This window comes from Ptychodera flava, chromosome 2 (genome assembly GCF_041260155.1).
Source record: "Ptychodera flava strain L36383 chromosome 2, AS_Pfla_20210202, whole genome shotgun sequence".
NCBI lineage: Eukaryota > Metazoa > Hemichordata > Enteropneusta > Ptychoderidae > Ptychodera > Ptychodera flava.
This window is the reverse complement of record NC_091929.1, coordinates 49,617,567-49,630,757: the sequence shown is the minus strand read 5'-3', so window position 1 is coordinate 49,630,757 and position 13,191 is coordinate 49,617,567. Positions and strand designations below refer to the sequence as shown.

At 37.9% G+C, this 13,191-nt stretch overlaps 1 long non-coding RNA gene across 1 annotated transcript in view; it reads right to left on the bottom strand.

Annotated features, from left to right (window-relative positions):
* The window catches only part of LOC139123077 (uncharacterized), a 51,494-nt gene extending 46,372 nt beyond the window's left edge, over positions 1 to 5,122 (bottom strand). Inside the window, exon 1 of the long non-coding RNA XR_011549576.1 lies at positions 4,962 to 5,122. This is a non-coding gene — a long non-coding RNA (uncharacterized lncRNA). The remainder of the gene's footprint in view (positions 1 to 4,961) is intronic.
* Positions 5,123 to 13,191: the final 8,069 nt, after the last annotated feature.

Sequence of the window (13,191 nt, the reverse complement as noted above, 5' to 3'; positions counted from 1 at the left end):
CCTTCCACCGGGAACATGGATCATACGAATCGATCGTACCGGGATAAACACGCTGGAACCTTTCAATACGACCAAGAAACACACATGTGGATATTTCTACAACAGGAATACAGACAACAAGAAACGGAAAATTGGAATTCCACCGTCTGACCTAGTCAAATGGCGATACTTTAACCCTGTTTCCTATTGAGTCTGTTTCGACTTTGCTCTATAAGACAATCACAAACATATTTCGGTTTACACGGCGCGATAATCAACAGATGGATGCATAATAGACTTGTGCTGTATATAGTTCTTAAGAAGGATCGTTGTTATTATGACACCTGTACGGTTTATACTGACAAGCATTAGTGTCCCTGGTTTTGTATCCAACACAGCACGCGTTAAAATAAACTGACAATCACGGATATCTGCTTGCCATGGTTAGAAGCTTCCGATAAAACTGCATCTTCACCGAAGACTGTAGATCTAAACACCTAGATTTTCTGTCGCTGATTTATTCTTTCCTAGAACACATTCCTAATCAGTTTCACAATGTTATCTTTATAGGGTTTGCTTTTTATTTAGGTTTGGAAGTGCCAATACATCGATTTAATCCTCTGAATGCTTGAAAGTCTGAAAAATATTTGCAATTTCTCCAAATCACAACAACACAATGCACAATCTATCATGAAAGGATCTCCAAAAGACATATCAGGCTAATTTGATCGGCCTTTTAAATATTATTTTGTATAAAAAAAATATACAATGTAGAGAGTCTAGCTTTGTAGGTGTTCTTTCTATAAATTTAAAGGAGGAGAAATCTTATAACAGAAGTCATAAACTCTTATAAAGCTACAGATGACATGATGAGAGGCAAGTATCGCCTGTTTTGAAGACTTAGATGTGCTCTGTTTGTCAAAGCAATCACTACCTCATTTTCATCGTTTTTTACAGATAGCAATAACTGAGTGTTTTTATCTGTATTCTGTCTTTTATCAAAGTGTAGGCTGTTATTTGATAATAAATCATTCGTCATTATCAGAGCGATACGCCTCCCAGACACTCGAATCTGAACATCTTGTTGCTATGCTGCTTTGTAAATTTATTTTAGAATTTGCGAGGTAAATGAAATTTGTAACGTCTTTTTTCAGCGAAAATTTAATTTCGACTATCGACTTAAACAACGGTAACGACTTCCAGAAAATCAAATAGAGGTAAAGATTAGGTTAAGCGTTTTTCATACCAAAATGTGCTTTGAGATAGATATCTGATTGTCATTCTTGATTTTGAAAGAGAATAGATCAGGTCTCTTTGATGAAAGTTTGAAAACGAAGTTTAAATCTTTAGTTTCTAGGTGTACACTATCACGTGAATACATAACAATTGAAGAGGTTTTTAAAATGATAAAATGATTCATAAGGGTCGGTAACTTTGTCTATTTAAAGTAAATTTCATCAATGCGAGTGTTAACTTTTATCAGCTATGTCACATGTGTTTTTTACTTTACGTTCATATGCTATTTCGTTTTTTCTTACTTATCTTTAAAGTACTATGTTGTACAATCATGACAATCGCTTCAGATTATCGACTTTTCTGTAACACGAATACGAACGTAACAACAGTCATTCAATCAATGTACCAGGGTAGAAACGGACAAATTTCACAGCAATTACACATCTGGCATTTTAACAGACAATATTGAGCGTTTGGTTTTATGGTGTTCACCTTGAGCGGCCCAATACAGTGAATGTAGGACACACAGTAAACGCTTGTGTAACTCGACATCGTTTCTCTACTGTGAAGATTCGTCCGAGCTCTGTATGAAATTTCTAGGAATGTCTCCTTATACATTTCATGAAATGACCTACAATCGTTACATTTTTATTTAATTCACATTATGTGACCCTTACTGTATGATTCATTTCTGTTGTAGCATAGAAAACTCCCCCCCCCCCCACTCCCTCCGAGTGTCTATGGGAATTATACAGTATGCGCTCTTGGTAACGAAAACATCGCTGTCAGTTATAAAGACAAATTTAAGGTAAATAAAAACTCAAATTGCGACAAGCCTCACTGTAGTCTATTGTCAACGTGACAGTCACTGTAGGGTTTAAGTATTGTTAAGATATGCAAAAGCCATTAATACATTTTAACGTAATGACGCAATGTAAATTGTCCTGCAGTGACGATGTTCTCTCAACCCAAAGGTTGCATATTGTAAGATTATTCATTGTGACAGACTAAATTTCGCGCCGATTGTAAATTCCCCGTAAATACAATTCTACATTTAGCTACATTGTGGTCAGGATTAGAGTGTGTGCTTGTAGGAATAATATTGCGTGCTTTATGGATTAGAGGAAACAACTGCCACTGAAATACCGAGTAGCAATGCTTCGAAATGCTTAACGTTGCGACTACTTTCCCTTGCGGTGTCAACAAACTGAAGGTACGCTACTTAAAGGTTGCAATCAGACATTTTTGTGCTTTCGATCGAAGATCCCTGATGTCTTTAAATTATTTGCGAACAGAGAAATCGATTACACTAAAGACAAATCAAAGGCCGTGATCATCGCCTGTCGACAAAAATACAGCCTCGGTGGAGAAAAAATCGATCGACTCTCAAGACAAAATCAAAGAAAAGCTTGTATACATTGAATACCCCGTGTACAATGCTCTCAATTATCAGCTAAAACAACTTTCAAGGCATTCTGTAGTGTGTAGTTCGTATCGCCATGGCCTTCTCAGAGATGTGAAATGCGATATCAATTTTGAAATGCCTTCGTTAACGAGATGCCAATTGTCACTATTGATAGTAGATAACTTTTGTTTTTTAGATTAATTACATTTCACCTTTTCATAAGGTATGTATGGGTGTGTACAAGTACAAAGTATTGGCCTTACTTACACAATATCGATTGTGTACAGTGCAATATGGAATATGGAATATGAATGTCTGGTCTGGAATTTTGTAGCTGGTGATTCCATTTGACATTACGCAAGTACACAGTCTGTGCGGTCAAGTAGAACCTAGATATTTCGACATGATTGTATGGTTGTTGGCTTTGCCCTAGAAATGACATTTTATGAACAGAAAAACAGTAACTCTGGCTGAAATACATCAAAAACTGCGACAGACATGGATTTTTATACATACGCACATAATTTTAAACCACAGACAGTGTGGTGCACCATAGTACTTGTAAAACCAGACATCTATAAAACCATGCATCTTTTGAACCACACACGTGTCGTATTACACACAGGCCTGAACACAAATGCACATACACGTTAAACTATAATCCAATTGCAGAGCTTTCAAAGAATACATCACGTACATGCTCAAGCTATCTGCCATGCATTACGAATAAGCACGCAATTTATGAAAAACCATTAAATTAGTGGTAAAGAAGTACAATACAAGACATGACTTGTTTCCTTTTTAACCTTTCGATGTTGTCATCACTAGTTTTAGATTTACATACAGCTTAGCACTCAGTCTAGCCTAACCTCCTGTATGTATAATTAGATCAGTTACTCAATTTGAAGCAACAAGGTTATACAAATGTCAATAGTTGTAGGATCTGAGCGTTTTATCTTGAGATTAATCAATTTTAAAAGAGAAAGCACTGGACTGTTCCTCAAGTATAGAAAAGTTTATTTTAAAGACTTTCTTGTTTAATAAAACGTGGTTTCACTGATATCGAGTTTTAAGAGACGAGGAAAGTTGAGAAAGCATCTTCATAGAGAGTTTAGTTCATGCATGGCGACATTGCATTATCAAAATTTACTTCAAATCACACACCAGTATGAACGCAGACACTATCTGCTACAAAATAAAAAGGTTGGAAGTTGGTTTGTTTGGAAAGAAATAGAAGAATGGCTCTTCAGCATTTCTTTGCATCATATGCCGACCTCTTCTCTGAGTTCACATGAGAACACTTAAGATGACAAGGACCCTACCTGTTGAGTGTGTCGTGAGTGTTCTGTTCTTAATGCTTGAGGTTCACGGCAAGGCAAACGATGCGTGCCAGAAGACAAAATCCCCAAGGCTTCGGTATGTTTACGTTCTATTATTGAATAAATTCAAGGTAGGACTTCAAATTCACTTCAGTCTCAAAACCCAAAGTGCTATCACACGTATAATGCAATGTTGACCGAATGAACTGTTACGTTTAAATACTTCGATGCATCGTAATGATGGTGTCTAGTACAGCAAGTACTTTCATTTTCACTTTCATTATTCCTCTTAGTCACATGGCTGTAATGCGCAAATTATTGGCGAGGTTGTCATGGTACCAAGTCTACTGTGCGCTTTAAATAAGATTGGAACTTATTTGGGATAATCCGATATTGTATTAATGTTGGTTTGATCAGCAAACGTACGCTTATCTAATTTTCCCTTTTGCAATTTACTTGTTTTATGAATAATTTGTAATATCTCCACTTTCAGCTTTGTATGATGGCACCTATCACTTTTGATAAATTTGAACAATTAAGAGATCTAATCATCCCAATTTAAAATTTAATTTAATTCCCATCGTGTTTTTAACAACTTGGTGACGATTTTAACAAAAGCTATGCTCTGTTTGTATCGACACAGACTCAAACACACAGACGTCCATTATTAGAAAACTGTCAGAAATTAAACCAATGTCGCTACTACCCTCTGTGATAGAAACTTTCTTTTCAATCGATTTACTTTATGGTTTCATCGATACGCGTAGGTCCTAGGCATTAAGCAGTGACAGTGGAGTATTGTTGTGGCATATATTACTTATTTAAGTAAATCACAAAATCGACCACATTATTAAACTTTTATCATCACCTCCTTCAAGTAATATCTTCGCGAATCAGTATGTATTAATTTATTTATTTGTTAAATTTACATATTGATGGCAACCGGGAGTCAGGGCATTCTCAATTTGCAAGTTTTGTGATAGAAACGTTTAAAAGTTTATGATTGGTTAAGCATTACTTACCCGATGCTAGGAAGTGTAACTCTTGGATCCCTGAACGGAGTGAATAAATCCGTCGACAGGTAAGTTGGAGACACGAATATTGTCTCCGTCTCCCCACCAGTGCGGTCCGACCCAACGCCTGTAGTCATTTCACTTGATTAAATCTTGTTTTTACGTCATCTTAGGTCATTATTTTTTATAAACAGTGCCGCGATAAAGTTTTTGAGACGATTTTGTAAATTGTGTGTGTGACATAAAGAACGGAACGCGGCATGGACAATGGACGAATCAACGATTATGAAGAATTGTGACGTCATCGTGCGCCCAGACGACCATGTACGTTCGAACCGAAAAACGGCGGGAATTCCATAGCGGGATATTCATTGATCGCGATCCGCGAGGACATCGGTAAACATCCTACTTATATCGCGATCATTCGACCATATAAATTATAATAAATGTAACGTAAATATATATATTTCCATAAATTCTTCGTTTATAGACCAACATTTTGATTCAGGGATTTTATAGTTAGAATAGCGCTGTTCACGATTACAGGTTTGTTACTAAATATAGCTGTACGCGCGCGACATCGGACACGCAGCTTGAAATGCGGACAAATTTTATCAATGTTGCATACATGGCCGTTTTTGCAGCTTGTACTCTGAGTCGTGAATGTGCCCTTTTAGTATTCATTGCTACACTAGCAGTCGCCTATTAAGATGTGTTTTCGTCGTTTTTGCATGCGTAATTTTCAAAAGCGTAATCTAAAAATGCGGACAAATATTTATTTTTGCATATTAATGAGAGAACAGTGACGTAAACTGTGAACAGCCCTATTACTTTGTATACGTACAGCGTACAATAAAATATTTTGAATTAGGCCTACTCTAGCCTTATTTCCAGAGTAACTTAAGAATACAAGGGATGAAAGTTATTCCACGAGTAAAATAATTCAAAACCTAGTATGTTTTCTTAAGATCAATCTTGAAAATGTTAATTAAATAACATTCACATCGGTATGACAAAATTGCGTCGTTATGGAGCAAGTGGTGGTTAGGTGACAGATATTCCATTGTCAATGTTATTTCATATACGTAACTCTTGGTCTAGATTTATCTATTCAGTAATTCACTATTCTGCATATTCTAAAAACCCTGCTGTTTACGTCACAGTTTGACGGCCCTCTGATATCTTACTGGAAACCAGAGACTTGTTTCAAAATCGATTACTCACGCACGATATACAGAAACAGATTAACTTTTTTGCGGTCAAAGTCTCAGAAACTAAAATCAGGACATTGGAAGCAAACTGAACAAGACTTTGATTGAGGAGACAGACAAACAGCTGTGACAAACAGACAAACAGACAGATAGGCGGTAGGGGAGACGAGCAAATATGTAGTACTATTATACACCTACGTCTGTTACCTATGGAGTTTCGTCGTACAGTAAGTTTCGGTATTAGAGGACGCAGAGTCCAATAATTAGGTTTCATCGGACGCTCTTTGACCTTTGACCGCATAACACCTTTACGTCAGCATATGAACTCAACAAGAGATAATTTTACATGTTTTAAAAAAATATTCTTCTAAACATTAAGTACTTCACGAACTTAATAGTCGTCAGTCCAAAACTTGTGAATTTGAGTTACCGACAATTTCTACCACACGTGCACCGCGCTGCGCGGGTTGAAATTTCGTTTTGCGCGCCGAGCGGACGCGCTGAACGCGTTCCCAGTCTGCGCGCGATCGCTCAGTGCAGTCTGGCAGTGCGCGACGGGCAACCTAAAACACTTTAATTTCAACCCTTTTCTGGTAAAATTGGACCAAAAATGTGGATATTGATAAAGTTATTCACAAGGTTATTAATAAGGTTAGTCATCGTACGCATCGGTATTGATACCTGCGCTGCACGATGTACTCGGTCATAACTCCCGTTATTTTGTGAAAAAACTTACATAATTTGTACGTATTCTTAGCGTCATGGATATTCCATGCATGATATTTTCCAAGTAACTTTTAAGAAACTAACTCAATTTGAATAAATTTTATTCTTTATTTATAACTAACATTTCAACTCATCCCCTCAAAATTTCTAACGACTACAGATGCAAGTACAAAGCCTTGACTATCGCTATGTGTTCCTAGAAGTAATCAAACATCGATTTGATATGATGTTGATCGGTTATTATGAATCCATCCATCGCTGTTCTCGCTTTATATCAATAATTAATGCAATACGCTGAAAATGCGATTTTTTTCTTACCAGGAGGAAATCTCCTCCAAGTTGATAATTAACGCTTCTAGCATCGCCTTTTTCTTACTACATATATGAATAAATTATACTCCAATTTTTTCAATCTACTTTTGTGTCAATCAAAGTTGAAAATTTCTCTCGAGTAAAGTGTCGCCGCCAGAATTGTCTTCACGCATTGTGGTAATTGTGTTTCAGTTCCTCCGATGCGAACAAAATTAGCTTCACATATTGCCTTAAGTTATAAATGTAACGTTGATTTTTCTTGTCGACTTTGGTGGTCAATGAAGAGAAATATACGGATTAAATATGTTGTTGCTACAACGGGAAAGAAATGCGCATTTTGAAAATGCAATACCATCTTGTGTGTTTATAGCTCTGTCGAATGAATGAACATTAATATGCATACAACTGCGACCGCTGCCTGCTGATATTCACAGTGACATTGCAAATATGCTATCGAGAGAAAGAGCGTTCAGTTTGTGAAGTTGTACGATTTTTACACTGTAATCACTGCTATTCTGCCAAGAACGCAACTGTGTTACGGATAATAGTTGCTTAAATGAAAATATGTATATGGGGGAATCATTAGTACATCAAGTGAGCAGTGAGGAATTTCTGTAGTTGGGAGGGAGAGGGCAGTGGGGAGCTTGAATTGTTGTGAAGACCCGGCATCATAATTTAGTAGGAGGGCATATTTTCCGCATATGCCAGTGGACGGGTTGAACTTAAGACAATCAACCCACCTCACTTTGTACCTGGAGACACAAAATACAGTGACATGGCACGACCCCGCGTATTTGAACAGCGCCATCATCGCCCGAGTTCTGAAAACATTACTGCCAAGTATCTGCCTCATAAGCTCATTTTGTATGGGCAATAACATGTGTCAAATGACCATTACAATCACAGGGTTACTGAGATGTACTTTGCCACCAAATTAAGAGGAAAAAGCTCAGTTAATATGTAGCCACCATGGTGATGTAAACCCTTAACATGATTGATATCCTACAGACAGCTTGCGAACTTCATTTTGTGTTTGAATTTGGTTAGTAAATGACTTACTAGCTATCAGGTTCACCAATTTTCTTAGTTACGTTGTATGAGATAAACATTCATTGTGTGTGACACTTTCATATGATTTCGTTAACAATATTCTTTATCTTTTATAATTACGCGATGTTAACTTCGCTGTCATTTGTTGGTGTTCGTAACATTCTAAAACACGTTTGTTCGGAAATTTTGTCTCTAACTGTTCCAGACCAGCTTAATTTCTTAAAGAATAATCAAGAGGTTGGATGAACTTGAACGAACGTGATGGACGTGAACATACCAAGGTTAAGAGATGAAGAGGTCGCACATTAAAGCCGTCGATGAATAATTATGAGGGTTGAATTGGTACAGTGTACCTTTGTGCAAACGTAATAAACTTGATGAGATTGTTCACTTCTTGAACACAGTCTGCAGATTTTACAGCACCTGCAAATTCTTGACCATTGTGTTCCAACCGGCTAGAAGCCAACCGGTGACTGTACACCTGGATTGCGTTTGTTGCATACACTACGGTATTACAAATTTAATGTCGGTGCTTTTCAGTAGTAAAACTTCAATAATTTCACATTATAGCCAAGGTACTTCCGCAATCTATGCTACACAAGATTTAAGAATTCAAAAGCTCGTAAAAACACAAAGGCGTAACAGTCTCTGCAATTTCGTTCACAGCCAAGGCCTGGGTCCGAAAAAATTGCGCCCTCTAGCGATGATGTGACAAAGGAAAGTGAACTTGTTGATTTTGTCAGTTCCCGTCTTCAACAGGTGAAACGTCACGTTATATTTTAACCTATGCCACGTTGTAAAAATCTTGACAGGTCTCATTTCTAAACGTTTCAGTATAATGCTACTGGTCTGTTTGAGTGATAGGGACGGTTCAGATGAAGTTCTTGGTCCGCATTTTACCACGTTCACGAACAGACGTCCCGGATGACGAAATCAAATCACCTGATTCACTGAAGACTGCAAAAGCATGCAAATTACATAGCTAGCTGGCATGGGTAACATTTGTACATTTATTATGAACAACAGTAATAACACAGGTGTCATTACGGAGCTAGAGAATATCTTTCTCTGTCTTCCTGTCTCTTTCTCTTTCTCAGATAATTGGTGGTATAAGTGCGCACACACACACACACACACACACACACACACACACACACATATATATATATATAATATATATATATATATATATATATATATATATATATATATATATATATAACTTTTTTCTCAAACTTTAAATAAAGAACCAGTCTCTTTCAAAATCACGATTAAGAATCAATGGTATTTATCTTTAATTTACCGACATTTTGAAATTAAACTGATCGTTATCCTCATGTATATGGAGAAAATCATTAAAAACCATACTTTAAGTTTCACAAAAATAAACCGGTAAAAACTGTGTTTACTTCAGGAGCTTCAAAGTGAGCCTGCCCTCACAGTGGTGTGTCAAAACACATTGTAAGAGATTGAAATTTCAATATACGTCCCTGAAACGCATTAAAGCTTAACAAGAGATATTGCTTTGTCATCTAGCGTTCGCATCACACCCCCACATTGAATATGATTTCCCATGCGAGAAAATATATTAAGCTTTGAAAAAATAAAATATCCACTTAGCCTAATCTCAAAACCATTAACGGCTCGAAGCATCTAGTGTATTTTTGATCAACCTGAAATACATTAACAGTAAAGTGTAAATTCGTCAAAATAACGAAAAATAATCAAGAAAAGGCCTACAAGGATAGCCTGGTAAATGATGCTTGGGTCGCCGTTGCTATGGGCGTCACGCACCATATATGGAAGTTTTATCAAATCAATGATGAGGAGGAACCCATAACGATGACGATATAATGTCGGAATTTTAAAATGTAAATGACTCTGAGAAGATATTACAACACAGATTGGTGGTAATTGTAAAGAATTAAAATAGAATTAAAATAGAATATGAATGTTTTGAGTCAAAGACGGTTCCGACTTTACCATAGTGTGTATATTACTGTGTTCCTCTGAATTGCCGTGGCAGGTACTGACTGATTTACTCATGTCGTTTTTTGAAGTGCAAACAAAATACATTTTATCTTGCATTTCAGTGTCTTAGCTGTCCATTTAGCGCAGAAATACACCCTTGAAAACATCTCTTAAGCTCTATTGTAAGACCGGTTTATCATACAAGTTACAAGCCAAAATCTTGGCTTTTATGAAACCGTTCTGTCTGTTATAGAACCGAATATGTATTGCCTGTTCGTCTGCTTGACAGACAATTTAACGTGTGTGAATGTCAATACTTTCGTTATGGTTGTATGCCGGTATAGAAAGGTTAGAAACAGACAGACAGACAGACAGACAGACAGACAGACAGATAGACAAACAGACAGACAGACAGAGTGGGATAGACACAAACGAACAAACAGACAGACTAGGAGAGATGAGCAGAAAACGAAACACTATACAGCATGATGATGGACTACTGTCATGAACATTGACACGTGTGTATATTCTGAAGATTTTAAATTAAATTGACATGATAACGAAGGGTCTTAAATTAACCAGTCATCTGAAAGCACCACAGACCATTTGGGGACTTTGGAGCCAAATAAAGAGATCTAATAAGAGCTTGACAGAGAAACTCAAACTTCAATCTTAGATTAGCCAATAGCCAGTGTCGTAATGTAGCCCTGGGGTTGCCTGGTAACGAATGAACTTGTCACCAAAACTTAACAATTATCGAGAAAATACCATACGCGTTGCCTTCGGAGCAATTTTCTTGACACAGGCGCATTTGCGTCTTTGAGCAACAGAAGTATATCGCCTAAAAGTACTCGTCTTCTCATAAATAATCTTTGTTGCCATAGTAACGTCCTCAGCGTTGTTATTAAATGTTGTTTCACTAATGAGAAGCATTGCTCCCGAGATCATTAGCACTTAATTGTGGAACACGAATGAACAATTCTCAATGCAAATGTAGGTTTTGTACTGACCGCTGGGGCTGGTTCAATATTCACGTTCAAACAACGATGTGAATACAGTTTTCTTAATTGAACCGATTAATGCGACGTTGGTATGTTATTGAGGTAATATTGCTCCAAGAGGTGCGGGGACAAACCCTCAACGGCACCCATATTTCGTTTTGGTATTTGGCATCACACAGAATTTGTTATTATTCGTATTATTCGGATGTTAAAGAATGCACATTCCCCATCCCCAAAGCATGTCGCATTTTTATTTCGTTGTACGTCTAAATAAAGTGGAATTTTAGGACCATGCATTTGAACTTATAGTCAGAGAGAGAGAGAGAGAGAGAGAGAGAGAGAGAGAGAGAGAGAGAGAGAGGTTGGCATGTCTTTAATACCTCCATGTCGGCCGCAATGTCGGCATGTGCGTGTTCGTTTATTTGCGGACTTGTCTGCTTATTAAAACTTGAAATACAAATCAAATATGGTGTCAAAACATTTCTGTGTGTTTGCTTCGTGTCAGATTTTTAAGGCGTCGTATACAGCACGTTCTATAAAACATTTACTTTGGCGAAATTCAAGAAGCGCGCCTTGTGGTCGTTCGAAAACACGTCACAAACGCCGTGTTCCAAACTTGATGGATTGGCCGTCGTAGGTCACGTGACGGTTCAACAAATAGCTACACGTAATCTTTACTATTGTAGTGTAACAGAATAGTGCTATTATCGATTTTCTTTTATAAAGCCGACCAGAGTTTGTAAAGAGTTAGATATACCCTTTCTGTTCAGCGGACAGTAAATGGGCAAAGACGCATTGCATACCTAATCACTTTGGCCTTTGAACAAAGTCAGATTCCAGCAGTGCCACGGAACAGTGGGTTTCATATTCAAGACGCAAGGCTCCGTACGTTGTGATTTACGGCCAGTGCGTGTGTGTGTCGCACGTTCGCACTGTCAGCCATAGCAATACACATCGTCCAGTCCAAGCAACGCACAGATCAGCGACGAGGAACCTTGGCGAGCCAAGATGCCGAATTCTGGCTACCAGTGTCTGATAAACCAGAATTTCCGCGGCTCGCGGAAGGTTGACAACCTCTGGGTGGAACCGACAGACTCTGTGAACAAGTCATGGGAGAGATTTTTGGCCAACAAGTACTCAAGACACATGAACCGGTCTAACAGCGGTTTTCTCGAAGTATCTAGAGTACCACAGTCATCGAGTGGAAGTACGGAAGAACCACCAAAGTTGTTCATGGCGCGTCTTGACAAAGGTGGAATCAAAGTCAACTCCATCGCTCCGTTCGCGACGCTTGGAAAACCCACCTGTGGCTACTATTTCTCTCGAGCCATCGATCACAAGAAACGGCAAACCGGAATACCGTCATCCGATCTGGTGAAATATAGGTACTTTGGCAAGTAATTCCGACACATTGAACGCCCACATCCGTCCACGGTAGAAACCGTAACTTCAACTTCACGACAACTTGGCTTGACAGTGGAATTTTCTGTTTACATCACTACACGTATGTCCATTGCATTTTAGGAACACAAACATCGTCGTTTTAGGGTTCAGGAGGATACAGCAATCATTGAATGTTAGCAACAAGTGAACCATGAACAACAAGCTGGTAACATCAAGGACATTTTATTCACCTGTTGTCGTTTATACGCTTGTAAAACAGCAGATCACCCTAATATTTCAATATTTTGCAGCAACATCGGACATTGCTTGATAACGACGATTAGCTAATAAAAATTCCACCGCTAGAGAGTTATAGATATTATTATGTAGCTTAGTTTTTGGCAAGAGGCAAACCTTCGCAACGGTGGTTGCTAAGTACGCTAGACTGCCGCCATGTTGGAATTTCAACACAGTGTCAGTGCTTTAAACTACTCCGTCCATTGTATACGCTCAAAGTACAAGTAATTGGCAGCGATGTTGGAATTCAAGCATGCCATCTGGCTTTTTAACCTGCGCACTTTCTTG